This window comes from Balaenoptera physalus (genome assembly GCF_965194825.1).
Source record: "Balaenoptera physalus genome assembly, chromosome: 17".
Taxonomy (NCBI): Eukaryota; Metazoa; Chordata; class Mammalia; order Artiodactyla; family Balaenopteridae; genus Balaenoptera; species Balaenoptera physalus.
Genome location: NC_138895.1, coordinates 70,655,272 through 70,681,771, shown reverse-complemented (window position 1 = coordinate 70,681,771; position 26,500 = coordinate 70,655,272). Strand labels below are relative to the sequence as shown.

The window sequence follows — 26,500 nt, the reverse complement described above, 5'->3', positions numbered from 1 at the left end:
TGTGTGTGTGTGTGTGTGTACACCATACGAAGATGTTCTACCATGTCCTTGCCTCTCCCCACTTTGTCACTCTGTCCGCCTTCTCTGAAGTAAGAACTTTGTGGGCAGCTGAGCTGAGCTGGCCTTGTGGTTTGCCACTGGCCCTGGCAGCTCGCTTCACTCTCTGTACTCCTTCCAGTAGCCTGGACCCCCGCTTCCTGAATCCAGGCTTCCTCTTGCCTCCCAGGGGCCAAGACAGAACACTCCAGCCTCCTCTCTGCTGTCTTCTTACCCCGCAAGAATTGAGGCTACAGGGAGAACCTCAGCAAGCAGTGCTGAGCCCAGCATGAGGGCGGCTGCCAAAGATGGTGATGGGCACACACGTTGATAAACGGCTTCCCCACCCTGCTCTCATTCCACATAAAAAAGACCACAAAAATCATTGCAGCATGAAATGGAAGAGAGGGTAGATGATTCTGGTGCACACTCTGCCCTGTTGTTAGTTAGGAAATTGCATGGCATGCTGGTGAAGAACCTTTGATTTAGATTAAATCACAGCCTGCTTTTTTTGCAGCATGACCTTTGGCAAGTTGCTTTAACCTCCGTGTACATCAGTTTTCTCGTCTGTAAATTGAACTTGATAATGACACCTATGTAGGATTGTGGGGAAGAATCTTTGAGAATGTGTGTAAAGGGCAGAGTTCAGTGCCTGGTCCATGGTAGCCTTTAGAAGCTATTAGTGTGAATAAGGAGAGCTCCTGTGTATCGGTACACACGAATGTGCCAGGCACTGTGCTACGTGCTTGGTATGTATAGATTAATTTTTATAGAGAGTTGTTCTGAGACAGGTGGTGGTGCTTTAAACTAAACAGCGGTCAGGTTGCCTCCGTCATTGAAACAATATGAAGTATATGTAGGATGGGTACATTTTCATTGTGGATATTTTAAATAACACTCCCCCCCCCCCCCCCGCCGCAACGACCACAACCAGGAATGGTACAAAAGAGTCCCTTTTGTGCCTGAAATAGCTTCTCTGATGTAACCACATGCAGGAGTCCTGCGGCTGGCATTTCTCTCTGTCGAGAGGGGATTAGTGACGCAGAGCGGAAGGTTAGTTACTTGAGTTTATCATTTGCTTTATTTTTTTAAAGCATGCTACCGCTTCCCTGTGTTGTTTTGAACTCGACAGTCTGTGTAAGGATTCCAAAGTCCAGCTTTTCACTTGGGAAGAGGCTGAATGCAATAATCCTCCTTTTTGTTTCTAACACTGACCTTTGGAGTTTACTCCACCCGGGGGAAACCTTCCTACTCTGTGCTCTTTGGCTTCATCCCCAGGTGGCCTTGAATAGATCATTGACTTGCTTACATGTGATTAGGGAGCTCCTTCCCTGTGGTCTAAGGAAACCACCACTCTGGCCGCGAGGGTCTTTGTGGCCTGGCTTAGCTTTCCTCCCTTAGGAAGGAGGGCTGGGGTAAGAATAAATGTAGAGTAGCAGGGCGTTAGAGGCAGCGGGGGTGGCAGTGAGAGCTGCTGCAGCCTGCCCTGCTTTGCTGAGGGGCGTGCCCTTCATTCATATGGTAGAAACCCTGTGCCTGGCCCCAGCGAATGTTCTCTGACACAGGTGATGGGTTGTCAGGTTTCTCTATTAAGAGTACCTTGGTGGTCAGGTCCTTTCAAAGGTGTTCTTTCAAAGAGACGACTATAATAGAAGTACTGTAATAGCATTCTATTAGTGTAATAGGTATATTATATACTATTAATACAATAGAAATGGTATATTGGATTCTGGAAGCTAAGTGCCCTAGTTGTGGCATGTGAAGAGCCTTTGTTTTTTCTTATAATCCTCTTCCCTATCTTTCCCTTGGAGTAATACCCTCCTCTCCGCGTGCCCTAACCTTGCACGGGGCTTCCTTCTTTGTCACATTTAGCTGAGACTGGAGGCCGCAGCTGGCTGGCCCTGGCCCTGGCCCCTGCAGGTTTGATGTGGAGGGTGAAGGCCTGCAGGTGACTCACCTCCTTCCCGGTCCGGGCTGCCTGCCTCTGGGCCTTGCCTGGTACTCTGTATCAACGCCCGATTCCTGAGCTGGGGATTGAGTTGTTCTGCTTGGGAGAAGCCCCATGTTCCACATGTGGTCTGAGCCAGTGGGAAAGACGTTGTCACTTAAAAATCTCTTCCAAGGGGACCATTCTGTCTTTCGCACTTTATGTACTAAAAACGGAAACTCCCATATGACTCTTCATTTTCCCTGTGTGTTTCCCAGGGCTTAGTATATAAATAGCAATCAGGAGAACCTGACTTACTATTTTGCTAACCCTACATCCTAAAAAAGAAAAGTTCTGGAGAGGATAATAAAAGACTAAAGAATGTCTTGGCAGTGGTTAGAGGAGATTTTAATTAAATCTGAAACTAGTGGCTTTGTGAGATTAAGATTGTGAGATTGGGTTTAGTCTTGGTTAAATCCAGGTACAAAGTGTTGTATGAATTTTCTCCCATTGAAGAGTTACACAGCTTCCCAAGCTCTCCTAAACCCTGTTGTGAATGTGTGGGTAATTTTGAGATGCTTACATCTATAAATCTTATGTTGGCATTCTCTGAAGTTCACTTAGAGTCCGGATAAGGAGGAGTTACGAGTCGACTGATTTGGGTTTTTGCACTGCATCCAGGTTTCCCATTGTGACCAAATGGCGGTTGGTTCCTTGGTTCAGCCAACATAGTCTGAGCACGTTCCACAGTTAGAGGACTGGGCCAGCTTCTGGAAGGAGCTTCTGAAGCAGATCAGGCAAGGATTGGACCCAGAAGGGCTAACTGTCCAGAATGGGAGAGAATGCATGTACCGTAACACCTGTCCCTCAAAGGAGAAAGGGACCATTTCTATGGGTATCGAAATATTGGTAGGCAGGGGATGAACCTGATCTTTCAAATCACAGGGAACCATGTAGGACAAGTACACGTTCATCATGCAGAGACCGACTCCAAAAGCCAGAAGGTCATTTGTCAGGTAGATTCCACTGTCATACTGGTTAACCCTCCCGCTGTAGTAAAAACAGAGAGGGAGATGCAAGGAGGGAGGGAGGGAGAAAGGAAACACACAGTCCATACAGTTAGGCTTTAGAGGTGAAGACTTTGAATCTGTCTAATCAAGCCCTTGGGCAAGTTTTATTTAGCACGTGTAATGTCTAGGTAGGGTTTGCATATGAGGTCTAACGGACGGGCAGGTCGTGTAAATGAATGAATGGAGTCAGGCTGCCAATGAGAAAGCGTGCGCCCTGTCTAGAGCAGACAGACGACCCTCTGGCCGGTGTTGTGTTGTTGGATTGTGGGCCTCGATTCTTGGATTTTTATGAACAGCACTGTCCAATAGAAGGCTTGGTGATGATGGAAGTGTCCCATATCTGTGTCATCCATTAAGGCGGCCACATGTGGCTCTTGAGCCCTTGAAATGTGGCTAGTATGACCAAGGAATCAAATTCCTAATTTTATTTCAATTGCATTAATTTAAAGAGCCACTGGTGACCCATGGCTACTATGTTGGGCAGCGTAGTTGTAGATGCAGCCAGAATCTGGGCATTATGTGAAATCTTCTGATTTTTAAGAGTTTTCAGGCTAAATTTGGCCCATGGGCTGTCACTTTCCAACCTCCACCCAGAGATTCAGAGGAGCTTTTAAAAAGTCCTAATGCTTGGGGCTCACTCCCAGATGGTCTGATTTGACTCGTTGGAAGTGGGGCCTGGGCATCAGTATTTTCTGAAGCTCCCAGGTTGATTGTAAGGGCAGCCGAGGTCAGGAACCACCGCTTAGACCCTAAACATTGGAGAGTGACAGCGCAAGATCCTTGTGGATTTTCAAATGCTAAAAAGCCTGTACTGTGTGCAGTTACTTTCAGATTCCATATGTGGTCAATGAAGATGGTTATAACTATCTCTTAGGGTAATTGCAAGGATAAAATAAAACCATTGGTTAAGTGAAAAGAACAAAAGTGAGTTGAGATGCGGGTGCTAGGCTTGGCTTACTCACTAGCCAAACTACTTGCCCTTACAAACCAACCTTGCCTCTGTAGGGGAGGAAGAAATGTCTTTTTCTATGACCTTCCTAGGTTTTCTGTCTGGGGCACTGTATATTCGACTGACGCAAGACAGGTTAACAAGAGAAAAGCATACAAATCTATTTAATGTAAGTTTTATGTGACATGAGAGCCTTCACAAGGAAATGAAGCCGCCGAGAAACAGTTAAACCTGGGCGTTTTTATAGTAAGTTTAAGGAAGAGTGGAAAGTCGTGGGAACATGTGATGGGACGGGAGGGAATGAACTAAGGGCTGTTACTGGGGGAAACACAGCAAGGACTGTTTGTTTGGATCCCTCTCGGCGCCCCTCCGAGGTCAGCGAGTGCTTCCTGCACCTGCCCTTTCTCAAATCCCTTCAGTTTAAAATATTTCTTACACGGAAGCGGCATCTTTGGGGGCAGTATATCCTGAGATGGGATTCAAGCCTTGCCTTGGCAAAACCATGAGTTAGCACTTGCCATGGACTATAGAATTTTTTAAGCGTAGTCTCAATCAGGAATGTTTAAATCATTGAATGCCAGCGGTCTCCTGAAATCACGCAAAAATGGCAGATATTTGATAGACGTTGTGCGTTGATCTGGATCTGTAAGATTCCAAAGCTGGTGTCACTCTCAGAATTACAGGTTGAAATGGAATTAAAAGTAGAGAAAGTGAAGGAAGGATAGGCATTTTATAGTCTAAGGAGCGTTTTAGGCATGCATATTTGTTTTTAAAGAAAAAACCAACAAGTTCCCATTGGTCTGTAAGTTCCACAATGTTGGAGACTGGATCTGCCTTGTTCATTGTGTTCCTGGGGCCCTGTACATTGTAGGGGCTCACTGAACCTTTGTTGAATGAGAGGATGAATTAGTGCCTATTGGGCCCTGCACCAGAGTGTCAGGATTATTTGAGGAAATTTTTATTTTTGTTCTTATTAGGACAGAGGATTTGGAGAGGTTAATTAGTTTTCCCAGGGTTGCAGAGCTAAGTGGCAGAATCAGTATTTTAAAGTCTGGAATTGTTCCTACAGGACCATGCTAACTTTGTTGCTATAAATATGTATACTGCTAACCCCTAGCTAAAATCATCTCTAAAATGCGTGCAGTGGATCAAAGGGGGATCAACTGGGATCATGATTTGGGAGGGATCAGCCCATTTTATCGCCTCCATTCTGAGGCTCTACCCCTGAAACCTCTTGGGGATCAAAGACCGTTAGGGGAAAAGATATATTTTGATGTCCTTTACATCCATCACCGTGACCAGTGCTGAACACACAGAGGCATCTAGTGAGTACCTACCGACCTGATTCAGAAAATATAAATAATGTCTCTTATATGCTTCTTTGGATGAGAAGGGGGTGAAACATTTAACTTTTAGAAGTAAGCAGGCACATTTTAAAATTTGTAGCCCTCTGCCAAGAGGTGATTAAAAGAGTTTTCAAAGTGTCTTGGGATTTACGTAACAGTGGTATGTGTTTTCTTTCTGAAATATACTGTTGTAACACTCCCCTTGCCTAGTTCTGTTCTGCTTTATGCAGAACTCTAAGCCTCCCTTGCCTCTAAAAAAAAAAAAAAAGAAAGAGAAAACCATATATACCGCATCCCTAAAAATTTAAAGGGTTGCAAACTATAACCCGTGTACCAAATCCAGCCTACTGCTGGCCTACAAGCTAAGAATGTTTGTTTTAAATAGTTGGAAAAAAATGAAAAGACTAATATTTTGTGACATGCGAAAGTTAATGTGAAATTCACATTTAAAAGTCCATCCATAAAGCTTTACTGGAACACAGCCAGCCCATTTTTGTTCACGGTTGGTCTGTGGCTACTTTTGCAGTCATGGCAGAGTGCAGGAGCAGAGACCGAATGGCCCACAAAGCCTAAAATATTTACTAAAGGACCCCTTACAGAAAAAGTGTGCCGACCCCTGATTTAAAGCCAAGCAGCTTAAATGTAGAAAACAAACTTATGGTTACCAGGGGGGATGGGGGGGTGAGGGATAAATGGGGAGATTGGGATTGATGTATACACACTACTACATATAAAATAGATAACTAATAAGGACCTACTGTAGAGCACAGGGAACTCTACTCAATACTCTGCAATGGCCTATATGGGAAAAGAATCTAAAAAAGAGTGGATATATGTGTATGTATAACTGATTCACTTTGCTGTACACCTGAAACTAACACACCATTGTAAATCAACTATACTCCAATAAAAATTAAAAAAAAAAAAAAAAAGCAACGGAGCTTGCTTGAGAAGAGGGAGTGGGGGGTAGGGGGAGTAGAGGTAGAAAATATGTTATTCCTTACTTTTCTCCTGCTTCGGGTAAAATTTGAATGTTTAAAATGAATCTCTTAAAGGTTTTTCCCCCCTCCTGATTTGCATATCCCTGAATTCAGAGTCTTGACTGGGGAAGACAAAAGAAAAAAATTAACAAGTGGTGATAGTGGTGACAGCGAAAAGGAAGGCTCTGATACAGTTTTCAGCAAAAGGATTCATATGGTTCTCACCCCCTTCCCTTCTGTGTCTCACCCCAAGACCTTTAACAATTTGAACAGTTTTTTCCTTTGCATCACATAAGGAACACAGTATGAGAATGTTCATCTGACTGACTTTATTAGGGCTACAATGAAGAGTACTTGACACGGCACAGTGAGTGGTACCAAGCTCTCTTAATCAGTGTGTGCTGGGTGCCTGCGGCTGGCAGGCCTCTTTCCTAGGGTGAGGTTGCATTTTGCCCTTTCAAGGAGCCTCTTGTGATGGGATTCACTTTATACTGTATCTGAAGCCCCAAACCTTAAATGAACAAAGACTTCAAGGGCACTGAGACTTATTTCTTGACAACTTAAGCCTCTTAACACCAACAAGGAGTTGGGTCTCTTTGCCTCGATGAGGAGTGGTCTTGGAAACCAAATAATGCCCATGTTAATTTACCAAAGTTTAGATTTGAGCAAATTGTCCTTCCATTTTGACGAGTGCAGCGAGGGTCTGTGAGGGTCCCTCACATCATGGTTGCTCACGGGTTGCCTGCCTTGCTTATATAGGGTTTTGAGCTGAAAATCTCTGGACAGTAGTGAAAGCGTTGACATGATTAAATGGTCCTGCCCGAGGGAAGGTCTGCATGTTCTGAAGGCCGTGAATGAGTTGTTGGGAAAGGTCTGAAACAGGGATGAGCTTTTGTTCTCTCCTGTGTCTCATTTACTTTTTAAAGTATTGAATCTTGGGGCTTCCCTGGTGGCTCAGTGGTTAAGAATCCACCTGCCAATGCAGGGGACACGGGTTTGAGCCCTGGTCTGGGAAGATCCCACATGCCACGGAGCAGCTAAGCCCATGCGCCACAACTACTGAGCCTGTGCTCTAGAGCCCGCGAGCCACAACTACTGAGCCCAAGGGCCACAACTACTGAAGCCTGCGCTCCTGTAGCCTGTGCTCCGCAACAGGAGAAGTCACTGTAATGAGAAGCCCACACGCCACAAGGGAGAGTAGCCCACGCACCGCAAGGAAGAGTAGCCCCTGCTCACCGCGACTAGAGAAAGCCCATGCAGCAAGGAAGACCTAACACAGCCAAAAATAAACAAATAAAATAAATAAATTTATTTTAAAAAAAAAGTACTGAATCTTTTTACTGCAGTATCTTTACTCTTTAAAGAATTTAATCTTTTTTACAGCCTTTACGTTTTCCACACGTTAGGAATGATGTCCAGGTTTGTGAAAGTCCTGTTATACATGCTCAGTTACGATGAATTAAAAAAAATCAGATCATTAATAAACACCTTTTCATTCCTTGCTTCAGAAAGTCCTCGTGTGTCTGACTTGGGCTCAGAAGTCCTTTGCCATTTTTCTTTCTTTTTTTTTCTTTGTTAACATCTTCATTGGAGTATAATTGCTTAACAACGGTGTGTTAGCTTCTGCTTTATAACAAAGTGAATCAGTTATACATATACATATGTCCCCATATCTCTTCCCTCTTGTGTCTCCCTCCCTCTGACCCTCCCTATCCCCTCTAGGTGGTCACAAAGCACTGAGCTGATCTCCCTGTGCTATGTGGCTGCTTCCCACTAGCTATCTGTTTTACATTTGGTAGTGTATATATGTCCATGCCACTCTCTCACTTCGTCCCAACTTACCCTTCCCCCTCCCCGTATCCTCAAGTCCATTCTCTAGTAAGTCTGCATCTTTATTCCCATCTTGCCCCTAGGTTCTTCATGACCATTTTTTTTTGTTTTTTAGATTCCATATATATGTGTTAGCATATGGTATTTGTTTTTCTCTTTCTGACTTACTTCACTCTGTATGACAGTCTCTAGGTCCATCCACCTCACTACAAATAACTCAGTTTCATTTCTTTTTATGGCTGAGTAATATTCCATTGTATACATGTGCCACATCTTCTTTATCCATTCATCTGTCGATGGACACTTAGGTTGCTTCCATGTCCTGGCTATTGTAAATAGAGCTGCAGTGAACATTGTGGTACATGACTCTTTGAATTATGGTTTTCTCAGGGTATATGCCCAGTAGTGGGATTTCTGGGTCGTATGGTAGTTCTATTTTTAGTTTTTTAAGGAACCTCCATACTGTTCTTCATAGTGGCTGTATCAATTTACATTCCCACCAACAGTGCAAGAGGGTTCCCTTTTCTCCACACCCTCTCCAGCATTTATTGTTTGTAGGTTTTTTGATGATGGCCATTCTGACTGGTGTGAGATGATATCTCATTGTAGTTTTATTTGCATTTCTCTAATGATTAATGATGTTGAGCATTCTTTCATGTGTCTGTTGGCAATCTGTATATCTTATTTGGAGAAATGTCTATTTAGGTCTTCTGCCCATTTTTGGATTGGGTTGTTTGTTTTTCTGATATTGAGCTGCATGAGCTGCTTGTAAATTTTGGAGATTAATCCTTTGTCAGTTGCTTCATTTGCAAATATTTTCTCCCGTTCTGAAGGTTGTCTTTTCGTCTTGTTTATGGTTTCCTTTGCTGTGCAAAAGCTTTTAAGTTTCATTAGGTCCCATTTGTTTATTTGTGTTTTTATTTCCATTTCTCTTGGAGGTGGGTCAAAAAGGATCTTGCTGTGATTTATGTCATAGAGTGTTCTGCCTATGTTTTCCTCTAGAGTTTGATAGTGTCTGGCCTTACATTTACGTCTTTAATCCATTTTGAGTTTATTTTTGTGTATGGTGTTAGGGAGCATTCTAATTTCATTCTTTTACATGTAGCTGTCCAATTTTCCCAGCACCACTTATTGAAGAGGCTATCTTTTCTCCACTGTATATTCTTGCCTCCTTTATCAAAGATAAGGTGACCATATGTGCGTGGGTTTATCTCTGGACTTTCTTTCCTGTTCCATTGATCTATATTTCTGTTTTTGTGCCAGTACCATGCTGTCTTGATTACTGTAGCTTTGTAATATAGTCTGAAGTCAGGGAGCCTGATTCCTCCAGATCCATTTTTCTTTCTCAAGATGGCTTTGGCTATTTGAGGTCTTTCGTGTTTCCATACAAATTGTGAAAGTTTTTGTTCTAGTTCTGTGAAAAATGCCATTGGTAGTTTGATAGGGATTGCATTGAATCTGTAGATTGCTTTGGGTAGTAGAGTCATTTTCACAATGTTGATTCTTCCAATCCAAGAACATGGTATATCTCTCCATCTATTTGTATCGTCTTGAATTTCTTTCATCAGTGTCTTATAGTTTTCTGCATACAGGTCTTTTGTCTCCTTTGGTAGGTTTATTCCTATGTATTTTATTCTTTTTGTTGCACTGGTAAATGGGAGTGTTTTCTTAATTTCACTTTCAGAGTTTTCATCATTAGTGTATAGAAATGCAAGAGATTTCTGTGCATTAATTTTGTATCCTGCAGCTTTACCAAATTCATTGATTAGCTCTAGTAGATTTCTGGTAGCATCTTTAGGATTCTCTATGATACAGTATCATGTCATCTGCAAACAGTGACAGCTTTACTTCTTCTTTTCCGATTTGGATTCCTTTTATTTCTTTTTCTTCTCTGATTGCTGTGGCTAAAACTTCCAAAACTATGTTGAATAATAGTGGTGAGAGTAGGCAGCCTTGTCTTGTTCCTCATCTTAGTGGAAATGGTTTCAGTTTTTCACCACTGAGGATGATGTTGGCTGTGGGTTTGTCATATATGGCCTTTATTATGTTGAGGAAAGTTCCCTCTATGCTTACTTTCTGGAGGGTATTTATCATAAATGAGTGTTGAATTTTGTCAAAAGCTTTTTCTGCATCTATTGAGATGATCATATGGTTTTTCTCCTTCAATTTGTTAATATGGTGTATCACATTGATCGATTTGCGTATATTGAAGAATCCTTGCATTCCTGGGATAAACCCCACTTGATCATGGTGTATGATCCTTTTAATGTGCTGTTGGATCCTGTTTGCTAGCATTTTGTTGAGGATTTTTACATCTATGTTCATCAGTGATCTTGGCCTGTAGTTTTCTTTCTTTGTGACATCTTTGTCTGGTTTTGGTATCGGTGATGGTGGCCTCATAGAATGAGTTTGGGAGTGTTCCTCCCTCTGCTCTGTTTTGGAAGAGTTTGAGAAGGATAGGTGTTAGCTCTTCTCTAAATGTTTGATAGAATTCACCTGTGAAGCCATCTGGTCCTGGGCTTTTGTTTGTTGGAAGATTTTTAATCACAGTTTCAATTTCATTACTTGTGATTGGTCTGTTTATATTTTCTATTTCTTCCTGGTTCAGTCTCGGAAGGTTGTGCATTTCTAAGAATTTGTCCATTTCTTCCAGGTTGTCCATTTTATTGGCATAGAGTTGCTTGTAGTAATCTCTCATGATCCTTTGTATTTCTGCAGTGTCAGTTGTTACTTCTTCTTTTTCATTTCTAATTCTGTTGATTTGAGTCTTCTCCCTTTTTTTCTTGATGAGTCTGGCTAATGGTTTATCAATTTTGTTTATCTTCTCAAAGAACGAGCTTTTAGTTTTATTGATCTTTGCTATCATTTCCTTCATTTATTTCTGATCTGATCTTTATGATTTCTTTCCTTCTGCCAACTTTGGGTTTTTTTTGTTCTTCTTTCTCTAATTGCTTTAGGTGTAAGGTTAGGTTGTTTATTTGAGATGTTTCTTGTTTGTTAAGGTAGGATTGTATTGCTATAAACTTCCCTCTTAGAACTGCTTTTGCTGCATCCCATAGGTTTTGGGTCATCGTGTTTTCATTGTCATTTGTTTCTATGTATTTTTTGATTTCCTCTTTGATTTCTTCAGTGATCTCTTGGTTATTAAGTAGTGTATTTCTTTCTTTTTTTTTTTTTAAATTGAAGTATAGTTGATCTACAATGTTGAGTTAATTTCAGGTGTATAGCAAAGTTATTTAGTTTTATACATGTATTCGTTTTCAGATTCTTTTCCATTGTAGGTTATTACAAGATATTGAATATAGTTCCCTGTGCTATATAGTAGGTCCTTGTTGTTTATTTTATATATGGTAGTTTGTATCTGTTAATCCCAAATTCCCAATTTATCTCTCCCCCACCCTTCCCCTTTGGTAATCATAAGTTTGTTTTCTATATCTGTGAGTCTGTGTTTTATAAATATCATTTTTTTAGATTCCACATATACATGATATTGTATCACATATATGTGATATTTATCTTTGACTTACTTCACTTAGTATGATAATCTCTAGGTCCATCCATGTTTCTGCAAGTGGCATTGTTTTATTCTTTTTTATGGCTGAGTAGTATTCCATTGTGTGTATGTGTGTGTGTATATATATATATATACCACAACTTTATCCATTCATCTGTTGATGGACATTTAGTTTGCTTCCGAGTCTTGGCTATTGTGGATAGTGCTGCAGTGAACATTGGAGTGCATGTATCTTTTCAAATGAGAGTTTTCATCTTTTCTGGATATATGCCCAGGAGTCATTTTTATTGATTAAAAAAAAGGGGGGAGAGGGGTTCGAGTGTGATAAGTTAATGAAGAAGGCAGCGCACCTCAAATATTATTTGTAGGACTGAGGTCTACCTCACAGACTTGTCAGGATCAAATGTAAAAGTGCTTTAAGAGAGAACCTGCCACATGAATGTTCATAGCAGCACTATTCACAGTAGCTAAAAGGTGGAAACAGCCCTGCTGTCCATCCTGGGGTGAATGGATAAACTAATCTGATATATCCACACAGTGGAATATTATTCAACTATAAAAAGGAATGAAGTACTGGTATTTGCTACAACTCGGATGGACCTTGAAAACATTATGCTACATGAAAGTCAGGCACAAAAGGTCTCATGATTCCACTTATGTGAAATGTTCAGAGTAGGTAAATCCACAGAGACAAAAAGCAGGTTTGTGGTGGGAAGGGGAAATGGAGACTGACTGCCATGTGGGCATGGGAGTTTATTTTGCAGTGATGAAAATATTTTGGAATTAGATGGAGGTGGTCATTACAAAGTTATGGTGAATATACTAAATGCCACTGAATTGTTCACTTTAAAATGGCTACTTTTATGTTATGTCAATTTCAATTCCATTAAAAAATGTGTGTATATGTATACACACACATATACATACGCACACACATACATACACACACATAACACCTGTGTCAATGCCACCATGTATGGCACACCTGCTGAATTGCCAGGAATTGTCAGTCCTTGATGTGCTTGGTCTCCAGCCTGTAACAGAGGGAGAACTAAACACAGCTTTGCATATGGGGGGCCTGAGGCTCAAGGGTGAGGCTCGAGGGTCATTAGGAAGTGGCAGTTGTAGGACTGGCTCCTGGGTTTTCCTGTCCGTCTTCTCTATTTCCATATGATGGTTGCTGGCAGGGTGACAGAAGCTGACAAACTGGATAGACTAGGGAAAGATCAGGATTCCTTCGGAAGCTTCAAGTCTGCCTCTCTCAAAGAGAGAATTTCTTGACAGCCCCCACCATGGAGCAGAAAGGTTAGTCTTTGCTCTGACTCTTACTAGCTGTGTGCTTTTGGCCTGGTTCTTTCCCCGTCTCTTTGAGCTGGTTTTCTTTCTTTTAAAATAGAAATGATAAGAATTATAAGAGGATCGTTAGGAGTTCTTCATAAGATGTACAACGCCTGGGAGAGGTGTAGTAAATGTAATCTGTTATGTATATACCTGCCCCTTGTACAGTCTGGTTCATTAAGTTTCTTGGCAAGCTTCAAGGAAAAGCTCTGTGCCTTTAGAGGTATATTTGCATAATGAGATGTGTGGGAACCCCAGTGACCTTAAACTGAGCTCCAGCTTGAATTGTGGGCATTTTCCCTTTTCCTGCTCTCTGACCAGGACCAGCCTTCCCGTGTCTAGAGTGGCCGGGGCTGTTCTCGCAGTTGGGTGGCTTCGACAAAACCAAAAAGGCTAAAGTGCTTTCCCAGCAGTTGACCTTGTGCCATTTTTCAGGTGGATCTGGTTTCTAGTTCCAAGAAACATGGCAATGTTTGTGAAATGCTCTTGGCTTAAAAAAAAAAAAAAAAAAGGACAGAAACGAAAAGGAACAGTGCTTTCAGCTGCTTACATGCCACGGTTCCAGCTTGTTAATGCCCTAACAGGAGGCAAGAGAAAGATGCTGCTTCAAGCCTGGGTCTCCTTATCTTCCTGTAGTAACAGAAATTGATGCGGCCCATCTGTGCTGCTTCAGAACAAACAAGAATGAAGTCATGGTGCTTAAAATAGCGCAGGGTGGCGGGACCGACAGCAGCCCTCTCTCTCTAATCTCCCTTGGGGACTTTCACCCAGGATTTCAGCATCTCGGCCCATGCTGGGCTCACTTGGCATGGCCACATCTGGGTCAGGCGTGTGCTCGTGACCAGCTTTGCTCCATGCGCAGCCCTCCTAGGAGTGATTTTCTTCGAGAGGGAGAATGTGTGTGGTCTCCTCTTTGGCTTAGTGTTTCATTTTACGTGGCCTGCCCTCCTTCACCTCTATGGAGCTGTCATTGCGTATTTGAGAACCACTTTAAAGCAAAGCTCGCCTTACTAACATAACACATCAGTCCAGTGTGGAGCTTTTCATTTTAAACTTGGGGAGTCCCTGGAGGAGACCCTGACTACCTAGCCCCAGAGCCAGGTGCATGGATTGGATTCTTGAGGTTTAACTTAAGAGGAGAGGAAGTAGAAGTCAGCTTGATTCTCTTTCCTGGACAGTGAATGAAAGGCCATATTTCTCATGATGCCCGTCTCCTTTCTCCATAATTTTAAGTGGATGAAAATAATATGAATGGGTCGATACTGCCTTTGTGTCCCTTACAGTCTGGGTGCATCTGGTTATTCCACATGCTTAAAAAAAGTGCATCTTAATTAGCATTCCTTGAGCTAATTATGAAGCATGTATTCCAGTTGACATCCCTAAAGATGCAGGGTGGTTTTGACTGCTTAATTTCCCGTAAAACTTCTGCAGAATAGTACTTACTAGGTGGGGAGACATGTATTCTTAGTGTGTGTTGCATCGGTTGGGTATTTTCCTATAAAGCCACCGAAAATAGCAGAAATCGAGCTTTTGTTTGTCTTCTTGTTGTCCTGTGCAAATAGTTTTGATCACGATGTTTATGAATGGAGGCTCTCAATCTCTTTTTCCTAAGTTTTGTTTACAAAGGAAATGGATCGTGGCGGGATTTCTTGGGGAAGGAGTATACTTGGAGAGAGGTATCTAAGGAGGGCTAGATGGACCCGGAAAGGAGCCCAGTTTAGAAAGACGGTGGTTGGAGCCACCCAGACCTGATGAACTTAGCAGCAGTAGGGAAGCAGAGTCACTCCAGGAACAAACAAACATACACAACCCCCCAAAAGGCAAGTGTTCCAGAAGGTCTCAGGGGAACCAATCAACATGGAGAATTAAGGATGCCTGTGTCTTGTATTTTAATATGACAGGTGTGGGTTTTGTTGTTTGTTTTCTTTTTTTTTTTGGTGACCAGGCCTTTTGGACTCATGGGTCTGTATCTGAAGATGTGTTAAAGAGATGATTTGAAGTCTTTAGTGGGAGAAGAGCCCTAAAGCCACCTTCTTTCACCTGCAGTCTCTGGAGTTGTCTTCTTTAACCACTTTAGAGATGGGATGAATTGGTTTCTAGTAATTAAGAGCTTGTTCTTAACTTCTGATGCTCCTTGCCTTCGACATGACCATCTAAATGAGATGCTGTGAATGCTGTTGGTAGGCCCTAGGGTGCTATACAAATGGTGTTTATCATAAGCCCACTTCCCTATTTTTATCCTCCAAAACCATCAATTCTAAATGTAGTATGTTTGCTGAGAGCATCCGTATATTTGTATTTAAAGTAGTAGCTCTTTGTTGATTTCTGTGACTCCTTTGCAGGTAGAACACAGTCAAAAGTTCCTAACCACAGCCTGCAAGGCTGCATGGTACCACTTCCTGATCTCTAACCCACTCCCCCATCACTTGTCCCCCCAGTTTATTGTGCTCAATCATACTGGCCAGATGTTTTTCCATCCCAGGATTATTGTACTTGCAGGTTCCTCTGCCTGGAATTTTCTTCCCCAGACTTTTGTATGATTTCAGCTCAAATGTAATCTTGGAAGGACCTTCTGACCAGTCTAGATAAAATACCCCATCCTCCTAATTCTGCACTCCTTCCCGCATTCACTCTGTCTTCCACAGCCGTGTTTTATGGCACTTGGAATTATATGGAGCTTTAATTTGTTTGCATGACCTGTTTCATCTCTTTCCTTTCCACTAGCACGTAAGTGGAAAGAAAAGAGATAAATTCTGCCCTCCATGAGGGCAACGTATCTCTGTATCCACAGTACCTGGCACTCAGTAAAGATATATTGAATGAATGAATGAATCAGAATTTTAAATGAATGAACTTAAAAATAGCTTGTGCTTGCAGGCACATCCTTCTGCGGAGATGATATTTGGATACTATTAGTAGAGCAGGAGCGAGACGCTCGGACCATCTGCCTTTATGTAGTGGAGGGAGACTCTAGTGTTACAACTATCCATTTTCTTTTACCAGAACTAAACCAAGAAAAACAAATATTAACTTTGCTTAGTCAAGTGGAATGAGCCCATTTTAGCACATGAGCTATAAAGGTCATCACTTTGCCTTGTATCCCTGAGTTTGTGTAGACAAGGATGCTGAACATCAGTAAAAACCAGCCAGAAATATGTGGTTCATTGTCTTTGACTCATTTCTGGCTGGGGCCTTTTGCAGTACTGTAGCATCCTATAAAACAACAAACAAAAAATCTGCCTTGATGTATTCCCTAGCCAGCTCTTTTTTTTTTTTCTTCCCGCCCAGTCCAAGAAATCTAGGCTATATCTAAAGGGACTGTTTTCCATTTAGGATGTCTGTCATTAAGAGTGTATATTTCAAACTTGGAGCAAGCTGTGTTTTAAAAGTCAGGCTGGATGGGTCATCACAGCTTGTGTAAACATTCGGAGCCAAACATGTTTTATTCGCCCCTTGGCTAGCATCATTTGTCACACTATCTCCGTGTAGTAAGATGGTGACACCCACGTAGTTTCTCAGGCTGTGCTTTCTACTAATTGTTTGTTTAATTAGAAAATGAGTAAGTATTTATAGGGAAAATCTAAAACTGTGGGGATGAAACCTTCTCTAATTGTACCATGTTATCACCATCTCCTAAGGATTACACTTTTGGAGTGTGTAGGTGGTGCGGGTCTTATTTTGCTGCTGGTGTTTGCTGAGAGATTCTGCTGAAAGTTTCAAGTGCAGCAAAATGAAATCCAGTGGCAGTAAACCCACTATGAAACAAGGGTTCAGAAGCCAAATAGACCAAAAATGTCCGTCTAAACCACGAGGCTTGTGTTCATTCAGCAGCTTTGACTAGGAACCTGATACATTGAAGACGTCTTTGAAGGCCCATAGCTGGATGGAAAGGGCCCGTGTGTACCAAAAGGTGTTTCTTTTATGTCACAGGAACAAAGTGAGTCAAACCTTGATAAGCTTTGTAGAATTTGCTGGATCAAAGCTTGGAGCAGGTGAGATCTGTAGATAAAGCTAAGAATGGATTTGGGTTCTGGGTATAGGAGTTGTTTTCAAAAGGGTGGTCAGTTTTGACTGGTTGACTGAATACACTGAGATCTTGATTTCAACTTCACTGCTTTTAGGCATCTTTGCATTTTGGTTGTCTGGTCACATTCAGAGGTATTGCTTTCCATCCACGCCCCCGCCCCATAACCAAATCTGCCGTGTTGTTGACTAGTGTCAAGGATGTATGTGAAGTTGACCTTGTAGGACTAAACAGAATGGCTGAAATAAGATGGCGGATGGGAAGTTTTTAGCTGGCCGTGGTCACATGGAGTGAGGAATCCATTTGCAGACCCAGTAGGGGTAAGAAAGAGAAAGAGGAGGTTGAGAATGGAGAAGAGATGGGATGAAATTCCTGCTGTAACTGTGAACTGAGGTGTGGCAACCTAGCTTTTGTGTCTTTTGGATCAAGCAGGTCTGGTGACAGCTCCTGTCTGCAGCGTCATTCTCCATGCAGACATCTGTAGGTTTAGGGCCATAATAAAACATGCCTGACAAGATGTGGCATGCGGAGCTGATCGAGCTTGTAAGAACACAACAACAGAGTAGAGATTCTGTCATGCCGCCCTCCTCCAGCCCCTCAGCAGCCCTGTGGGAATTCATGTGGCCTGTTGACCTGGGCTGCCCCCATCCTGCTGCCATCTTGGTTGTAGAGTCAGCGGTGGGGGTGAAAGCCGTGGAGACTTTGGATCTTAGCACTGCAGCTTAGCAGCTGTGCGACCTCGTCGTAATTACAGAACCTTTCTAAGCCTCAGTTTCCTCACTTGCCTGAAATGATAATAACACCTCCCTTGCAGGGTTATTATTTTTTATTGAAGTAAAATATATATGACATAAAATTTACCACTTTCAACATTTTTTTTTTTTTGGCCACGCCACGCAGCATATGGGATTTTAGTTCCCCATCCAGGGATTGAACCTGTGCCCACTGCATTGGACGCACAGAGCCCTAACCACTGGACTGCCAGGGAATTCCCACCACTTTCACCATCTTTAAGTGTACAGTTCAGTGACATCAAGTACATTCACATTGTTGTCCATCCGTCTCCAGAACTGTTTCATTTTCCCAAACTGAAAACCTATACCCAATTAAACAAAAATTCCCCATTCTCTTGCCCAAAAGAACTGAGATTTGAACCCAGGATTTTTGGCTCTGTGGTGTCTTTTCTACCACATCACAACTCAAGAGGGTTTGCTGTCTTAAATGTTGGACATTTCCTAAGAATCTGTTATGTTAATTGGTACCATCTACAAAGATGCATTTTTCTCAATGAACGCATACCCTATTCCCTGATCTGTCACTAAGGGTGGGTTGAGAGTTAGGACGAATGAGGCTTGCTGTTGCATTCTGCTGAAGTTCTTGCCGATGACGACACTCTAGATCCCCCGGGAAGAGTGACCCATGGATGTCCTGCCCACACCTCCAACTTACAAACTAAAATCAAATTCTAAGAGAGGAGGAAATGGAGGCATTGCTTTCCCCTCCACTTGAACCCCAACCTGCTTCCTGATTTGTTCTTCTTTCCTCTTTGTAGAGCTTGCAAGGCTAGACTTCTGTCTGCGGGGCACTGGAGCATTTCCTTGCTCCTCAGATGGGAACCTTGCTCTCTGTTCTTATTCCCACCCGCGTTTGCATCTCTCTCTCCTGAACTCCACCAGCGGTCTCCCAACCTGTCTTCCTCTTCCTCTCTCCTGGTCAGCCTCCGTGTGCTGATGGGTTTTCTTTCCTGCAGTTCAAATCTGATCACCCCACTTCCCTATTTGAAAACCCTCCATGGCTCCCCATTGCTGCATAATAAACCTCAAACTCTGCCAACTAGCATTCTAACCCTCTTCCAGCTGGGCTCATTCTGAAATGTGTGACCCCTTTCATTCTCCTTCTACTCTCCCCATCCACTAACCAGGAAGCCAGGACACTACAGGAGGCTGGAGGCAAGGAGAGGGGAGAGAGAGAGAGAGTAGCCAAGAGGAAATCCCTGAAGGCTTCCTGGAGGAGGGTGCAGGATAGAGAGAAAGTAAGCCAAGGGCCAAAGGCAAGGCTGAGTGAGTGAATGAACTTGGGATGAAATTTTATGAACGAAGGTCTGTAGAGCTAGGAAAGGGGAGGAAGGCAGTGTTCACTGAATAGACCGAGGGACAAAATAGAATTAACCACTGAGCAGATTGTTGAATTGAGCAGAGGAATCTTTAAAGAACCCCAGGGAGCGAAATGTCTTAGACCCTGCAGAGCTAATTTTTGTTTTCAGTGTTGGAAGGCAGCGCTGCTTCTTGAATATACACACGTTCAAGTATTTACATGCTGAAAGGCACCCAGCAGATTACCTGGCATAAGCCTTTGCATTAGGGCAAGTTATTTACCCTCTCCCTGCTCAGTGTCCCTATCAGGAAGAGCAGGATAAAAATAGATACTTCCTCAAACCCAAGATAACCTCAGTTAAGCTGTAACTTTAATTTTTCGTACCACTAAGGAAAAAAGTCCTGCCAATGAAACTGTGACATGCTTTTCAGAGATGTTAAAATGTGGGGCAAAAAAGGATTGGCCACAGAATTGAGCCTAGGATTGTCCTAGAATCAATGAAATACAGTATCTACTTCGTAGGGTTACTGTGGACAGTGCTGGACACGCAGTGAGTACTCAGACTGCTGTGGTGATGGTGGCGGCGATATTTATATAGAGAAGGAAGCAGGTCTGGAGGCTGCAGTGTCTAATAACTTGATGCAAGCAAAAGCTATCAGGGAAGTGCTCTTTTTGCAGATTTCGCAGATCTCAGACTGGCCGGGTATCCAGACAGGCGAGAGCCCCTGTTGCCTGTAATTCCGTGTTACTGCAGGCTGGGACCGTGTATGCTTTTAGGCATGATACAACCCAGTGGTCATCGAGCTTTTCCAAGCCTGAGGGGAACAAAGGGCTCAATTGCAGGGCCTGGCCTCTAATCTCGCCTTAGCCCTGCACTCTGATCTATACATTCCCAACCATTAGAGAGACATTCTGTAACCATAATGGTCCGGTGCCGGCCAGAGTGCCTGGGTGCTACCAAATTAAAGGCCAGTGGGAAGCTGCGCGGAGAACCTGGCCTCTGGCGCTTGTGGTCGAGAAGCCGTTATATAGCGACGGGCCTTGCTGGGAGGAGGTGGCCACGCCTGTGCTCAGGCGACTTTAATTAGGGCTGTAGACTTGGTTGCCCTGTGATGACAGGTTGAAGTAAGGTCTGTGGTTCTATGTCATGAAACCACTCCTGGGAAAAGCCTAGCAAAACCGTGGGCGGCACCTTGGGGATTCAAGAGAGGGTGGCCCTGCAGCGCTGGCCCCTGCCCGCCATACCCCACCTGTACTGCACCTGCTCGTCACACTCAGGTGTCGAGTTTCTTCCCGCAGACCCAGACACAGGGTTCCTTCTGTGCTTTGCTTACGGTCTGCAAACACCACTCGGCCATCCCCGACTCGTCCTTGGTCTTTTGGCCTCAAGCTGGGCACCACCTCCCAGAAGGCTGTCCATGATCCTTGCTCAGCCCCTGTGCTCCTGAGATGCCCTGGCTTATCTCTTTTGTCGTGTTTTTCTATCCCAATTTTCTGTTCTCTGTGTCTTTGCACCTTATTTATCTTTGTGTCTACTATGCTCGGCACATAGTAGGCTGTTTACAAAAGGGCAGTGGAATGGACAAAGCAGAATAGCAAAGGTGATACTCTGAGCGTTCTTGGAGGAGGAGGAAGGGGAAGGCAGCCCTTGAATGCAGATGAATAGTGGCCACATGGGCAGGGGAGCCAAGAAAGGGAAGAGAATTCACAAAGTCTGCTGCAGTAAGGAGTGTGGGGGAAGGGAGGTGAGGACAGCCCTCCTTGACGTTGATGGGGGCACGGCTCGGGCAGGTGGATGATTCGGGGCCGGTCGTGCACACGTGAACCTGGGTTCCTGTTGGCCTCCTGAGTCCCCAGTCCTGCTCTTGGAGGCTTTGGGAGGAGGGGGGCTATGGACCATTCAGCGCGCACCAGATGCTGGGATTTTCTTCACTCCAGGGAAGAAACTCCACTGCACCTCTTTGCCGAGGCCTCTGGAAGCAGAGGGCACCTGAGGCTACAGCTTTCTCAGCAAGCATGCGGTGTTCACTTAGCGTGAGGTTTTAGCAGGTGGCCTAAGGAGACCTCCAAGCGCGGTGTGCTGCTAATTCCCAGAAGGGAGTTACGGGCTGCGGTGCTCCTTCTCTCCTGAAGAGACGTGCTCACAGACCTCAGGGTGCAGGCCAGCGCTGGCTGCCACTTTCTGGAGAGCACGTAGGCAACTCCTGGCACAGTGGCCCCAAGAGGTGGTGTCAAGTGGGGGACCTGACATCCAATGTCATCGTGTGGCTAAAGAGAGCAGCTGCCCCTCCGCTCCGAAATGGCTCAGCGTCACGGCTCAACCCTTAGGGAGTTGCCCTTGATCTCTGCCTGCTTTGTATTATGGCAAAGTGCTGTCAGGGTTAGAAAAGCTGAGGGTGGGAAGGGAGGTATTAGTGCTTCCAAAAAAAAAAAAAAAAGCCTGCACTCCACTATTTACAAATATTATAACAATAGCTTGATTTTACTCTCTGGAGCAGAGGTTCTCAACTTAGTGTCAGAATCACTTGGGTAGCTCTTTGAAAAGTACGCGTGCCAGACCCTGTCTTCAGAGGTAGTTCAGGAGGTCAGGGACAGAGCATGGCTCCTGAGTATTTTGGAAAGGGTAATTGTTATGGGTGCCTAGATCAAGAACCACTGCCTTAGATGGGAAGGCTTCTTGGTGACAGAGACTGAGTCCTCTGCATATCTTGGGGTCCCCTACCTGGCATGTAGTACCTTTTATCATTCACTCAGAAGTGTTTATTGAACACCTGCTGTGGGCCAGGCCCTGGAATACAGTGCTGAGCACCACTGTTGTTGGTACTCCTGGAGCTTCCCCCCAGAGGGGGGGGATCCCTGTTTGTGTTAGATGCAAGAAAGTGTGGAGACCAGCTTCTCTTCATTCTCAGGCATCACTGGATCCTGGACTTCCCAGGTGCCATCAGGGAGGTACCAAGTATCAACAGCATGGAGGTTACCCCCTTCCCCACAGTGAACCTGGAGCTCAGCTCACCAAGAAGGGACCCCTGGAATATTGTCAGTGTTAGCAAACGGGATAAATAGATCTAAAACTCCAACCATGACTTTCCCATTGAGACTAAAGAACAGAGCCTGCAGACAAGACTGGGATGCATCCTGCCCCTTTAATGTAAAAGGAAACTGAAGTTGGCCACCTCTTTCATTTTCAAGGCTTGTCTCTTCCATCCCCTCCTTGTATTCGTGGGTTAGTACTTGGTATTCATGGGTTATGTACTCGGTAGACATTTCTTGAGCGCCAACTAGACACAGGACACGAAGATGAATGAAGCGCAGCCCCAGACCTTAAGGATTGCTTAGTCTGAGTTGGGAGACAGACACGTGCAGAGAAATGTAACAGGTTCATTGCTAAAGTGGCTTTGGTGGCTTCAGTGAATAGGGGAAGCCTTTATGGGGCTGTGCTGATCCCCAGGTCCCCCCAGCCTCGTCTGTGAAGGATGAGGCTGGTCCAGGAAGGAAGCCTTGCACTCCTCACCTGGGCAGGGGAGGCTCTGCTTTATGTTCTCTCTCAGCGGTGTCTGCCCCCGTGGCCTTGCTAGGATCCCACTATCTGACCACTTGGCCAGTTTTCCTGCGTGATGGTCACGTGCACAGTCCCAACTGCAGGGTTCTTTTTGAATTAGCCTGAGACAATAGTAGCTTCTGTTTCTAAGAGGGAGCGCTCTGGTGGGAACTGGGGATGATGAAACTCGCTCTTTGTCTAGATACTGTAATAATCAGCTTGTGCAGGCATGAATTGTTTGCAAATATCCATCTGTTTACAGGACCAAAAAACCCGAGAAGGAAATAAACTGACATATGTAATTTTTGGAGTTGTTTCTGGGTGGTGGGTTTTACAGGTGGTGGTTTCCCAGCCTTTTTACGTTTCACTGTTCCTCTTTGGTGTTGGAAAAAGCGATCAACTTTATTTTAGAACACAGGGATGTGTTAGTGAGTTTTTCTTACGGAAACTCTTTTTCCTCAGAGGGTGAAGGTTCTGAGTGATAAACATTCTACTGACCACACTCATCCTCCTGCCCTCTGGCATTTTGCTTGGGGGCTGTTTCTGGTTTTTCCTGTTCACCAGTTTGTCTCTGTAGATTAAAAATGGCCTCAGGGCTGAGAGGGGTGGTGCCTTTTAGAGGACAGAGTGTGATCCAGGTTAATTGTGTGTGCGTGTGTGTGCCTGCGTTCCGGTCCCTTTAGGGTGTCAATCCCTCATCCTTTTGCCCTCCTGGGGAGGATACTGAAAAGAAGCCCCTTCACAGAGGGGAGAGCCAGGATATCCCGGGGAGGGGGTGGACCCAGGAGGAAGGGAGGCGTGGAAGAGTTCGGGGGCTTCTGGGATTGAACTAGCTCGAAACTGCACCACGTTCAGAATTTCAGAACCATTGGTGTCATGTGCACTGAGAACGTGCTTCACAGAAAGAAGTGTTGTGACTGTGTGGATTCCCTCACGAAGCCATGGCCTCATTTTTGGCCAACGGCGGGAGGCGTGTGGGAGGGGGTTAAGCTCCAACCCAGGAGGTGCCGTTCTTTTGGAGGGATGGGCTAGTGATCTGTGCTGTTGTGGGAGAGGCCTTGCTGGTTTATTGCCGTGATCTTGCCTCCCCTGTTTAAGGATGTGTGTGTGTGTGTGTGTGTGTGTGTGTGTGTACTTCTTTCTAAATACCAAAATATACCTTCTAATTATAAACTTGTGTCATTGGTTCTCTGCCGCCTCCCTCCGCTGTTGACTTTCTGTGGGTTAAAATGCTTCTTGTTTAGGCCTCGTGTTTCTGGGGCCCAGCCTATTCTAACCCGCTCCAATGATTATTTGTGCTGTTTTGAAACCTAACTCTGGGCTGCCGGGTGCCTTTTTATCTCCCGCAGTTGAGCCCAGAGAAGAGTAGGGCTTTTCAAAGTTCTTTTCTGACGTGGCCGTGGGTGGACGCTCTTGAAGTCCAAGGATGGCATTGGGACAGTTGTGTGGTTTTGAGATCTACCTGGTTAGAACGACTATCCCACCTGCCACATTTGGCATGGGGGACGGGCGTGTCGAGGCAGAGCCTTTGAGTCTGTGAAAATAGAGACTGTTTCTAATTCTCTGTGGCTTTTGTTATTCAAGTTCCTTGGGAAATGGAGCACAAGGTCTGGTTTTAACAGACACACAGAGTCAGGAGGAGGGATTATTCCTTCCAGTGGTGTATATGTGGATGTATTTCTACTTACGTAGTTATTTTATTTCGACTCTCATTTAATTCTGTGTTCAGGACAGCTCTCACTGCCTGAAGTTGATGTAATTGTTCCTCATAAAAATATCCATACCTTAATGTCAGGGTATTTTAGTTCATTCTGTTTCTTCTGTATATTTCATTAATTTTTCAGGATACAGGTTCTCTACGCATCCATCCATCCACCTACTGTCCACTCAGCAGGCATTTGAGTGCCAGCTGTGCGCCAGGCATGGTGCTCGATGCTGCTGATTTGAAGATGTGTGAGTCACAGGCCTCTCCTTCAGGGACTTGGTCTAGGTGGACATATCCCTGGGAAACCAGCCCCAGGGAAAATGGGGTCCAGGGGCTGGAGGGGCTTCTGTAAGAGGTCAGGGAGGGCACCCAGGTGGGAGTGGAGTGGCCCAGGGGGTGTCCCATCAGTGTGCTTAGGGAGAGGATACAGATGATGACCAGGTACTTTTATGTGGTTTCTTTTTTTTTTTTTGGTTTTTCTTTGTAATTAATTAATTTTTTTTATTTTTGGCTGTGTTGGGTCCTCGTTTCTGTACGAGGGTTCTCTAGTTGCGGCAAGCGGGGGCCACTCTTCATCGCGGTGCGTGGGCCTCTCACTATCACGGCCTCTCTTGCTGCGGAGCACAGGCTCCAGACGCGCAGGCTCAGTAGTTGTGGCTCACGGGCCCAGTTGCTCCGCGGCATGTGGGATCTTCCCAGACCAGGGCTCGAACCCGTGTCCCCTGCATTGGCAGGCAGAGTCTCAACCACTGCGCCACCAGGGAAGCCCTATGTGGTCTCTTTTGATACTGTGACCATTGTATTTTGTTTCCTCCCAAGGATTTCTGTGGACTTTATAACTTAACCAATGGGAACAATTTGGTTTAAGTGTATTGGCTCTGTGCTTCTGAAGTCAAATCATAATTCTCAGCCTTAATCTCCTGAGAAATGAGCTGAGTAGCTCCATGTGATCTTTAGGTAGCTTTTCTGGGATAAGCCTAGAGTGGTGATCCATGTGTTGTGATCCAAGTGTTTTGCTTTATTTAAAGGGAAACTTTCCTGATATTGTCAAATAAAGGCACGCCATGTCTGTGATCATTCCTGAGATGCGAGTTACTGAAATGGATTAAGACTCATGGGGAAAATTTAATAAATGATAACTTTCAGATACACAGAATCTGAGCTCTTAAATCAGTGTGGTAATGGATACCATTTGGCTATTATTAAAGTTGCCCTAATGTCAGAAATAACTGTTGTGAACAGGGCAGAAAGGTCCTTTTCATAGCAAATTGTGGACTTCATCTCTGATCATCCATGATTCCAGTTATATCAGGTCCTTAACCAGTGTTAAGTTCTTGTAAAGGAATTATTTATCAGAATTAAATTGATAGATTGTTAGCATATATAACAAAGTTCAAAATCACTGGGGTTTATTCAGATTCATTTGAAATAATGCAAAGATGGTGTCTTATTCAGTTCGGGCTGCTGTAACAAAAGTATCATAGACTGGGTGGCTTAACCAACAGAAATTTATTTTTCATAGTTCTGGAGGCTGTGAAGTCCAAGATCAAAGTGCCAGGCAATTCGGTTCTTTGTGAGGGCCTTCTTCCTGATTTGCAGATGGCCACCTTCTTGCTGTGTCCTCACATGGCAGAGAAAGATCATGTCTCTTGTGTCTCTTCTTATAAGGGCACTAATCCCATTTGTGAGGGCTCCACCCTCATGATCTAATTACCTCTCAAAGGCCCTACCTTCAAATACAATCACACTGAGGATTAGGGCTTCGATATGTGAATTTTGGGGGTCCACAAACATTCAGCCATGGCAGTTGGAGAGGGACTGCATTTTGTAATGCTTGTTGTAACCTGACAACTTGAAATGGGTCAACAGTGAGATTTTAAGGTGGGTTCCACCCCACCTACAGATGCACATGTGAGCCGAGGGTCTCATGCTTCGTTTATGGAGGTAGGTACCTGGGGGTCCTGTGCAATCCTGGTCTCCGGGTTAAATTTGGATTGGACAGTTGCCTTGTCCGCAGTGTATGTGCAGTAGGCTTGGGGCTGACCCCGGAACCCTCTTTGGCACAGTGTTGCTGATGAGCCTTTGTGTCTTCACACTCTCTTTTTGCTCTGTGCAGAGGGAACTAGCCTCTGTTCACACCCAGTCCATC

At 44.3% G+C, this 26,500-nt stretch overlaps 1 protein-coding gene and 1 long non-coding RNA gene across 16 annotated transcripts in view; one reads left to right on the top strand and one right to left on the bottom strand.

The window, feature by feature from the left end:
• MTSS1 (MTSS I-BAR domain containing 1) overlaps positions 1 to 26,500 on the top strand; it is a 166,402-nt gene that overhangs the window by 46,645 nt on the left and 93,257 nt on the right. The gene's annotated exons all lie outside the window — the stretch shown is intronic.
• The window catches only part of LOC309646717, a 400,316-nt gene that overhangs the window by 321,558 nt on the left and 52,258 nt on the right, over positions 1 to 26,500 (bottom strand). The window lies entirely within an intron of this gene.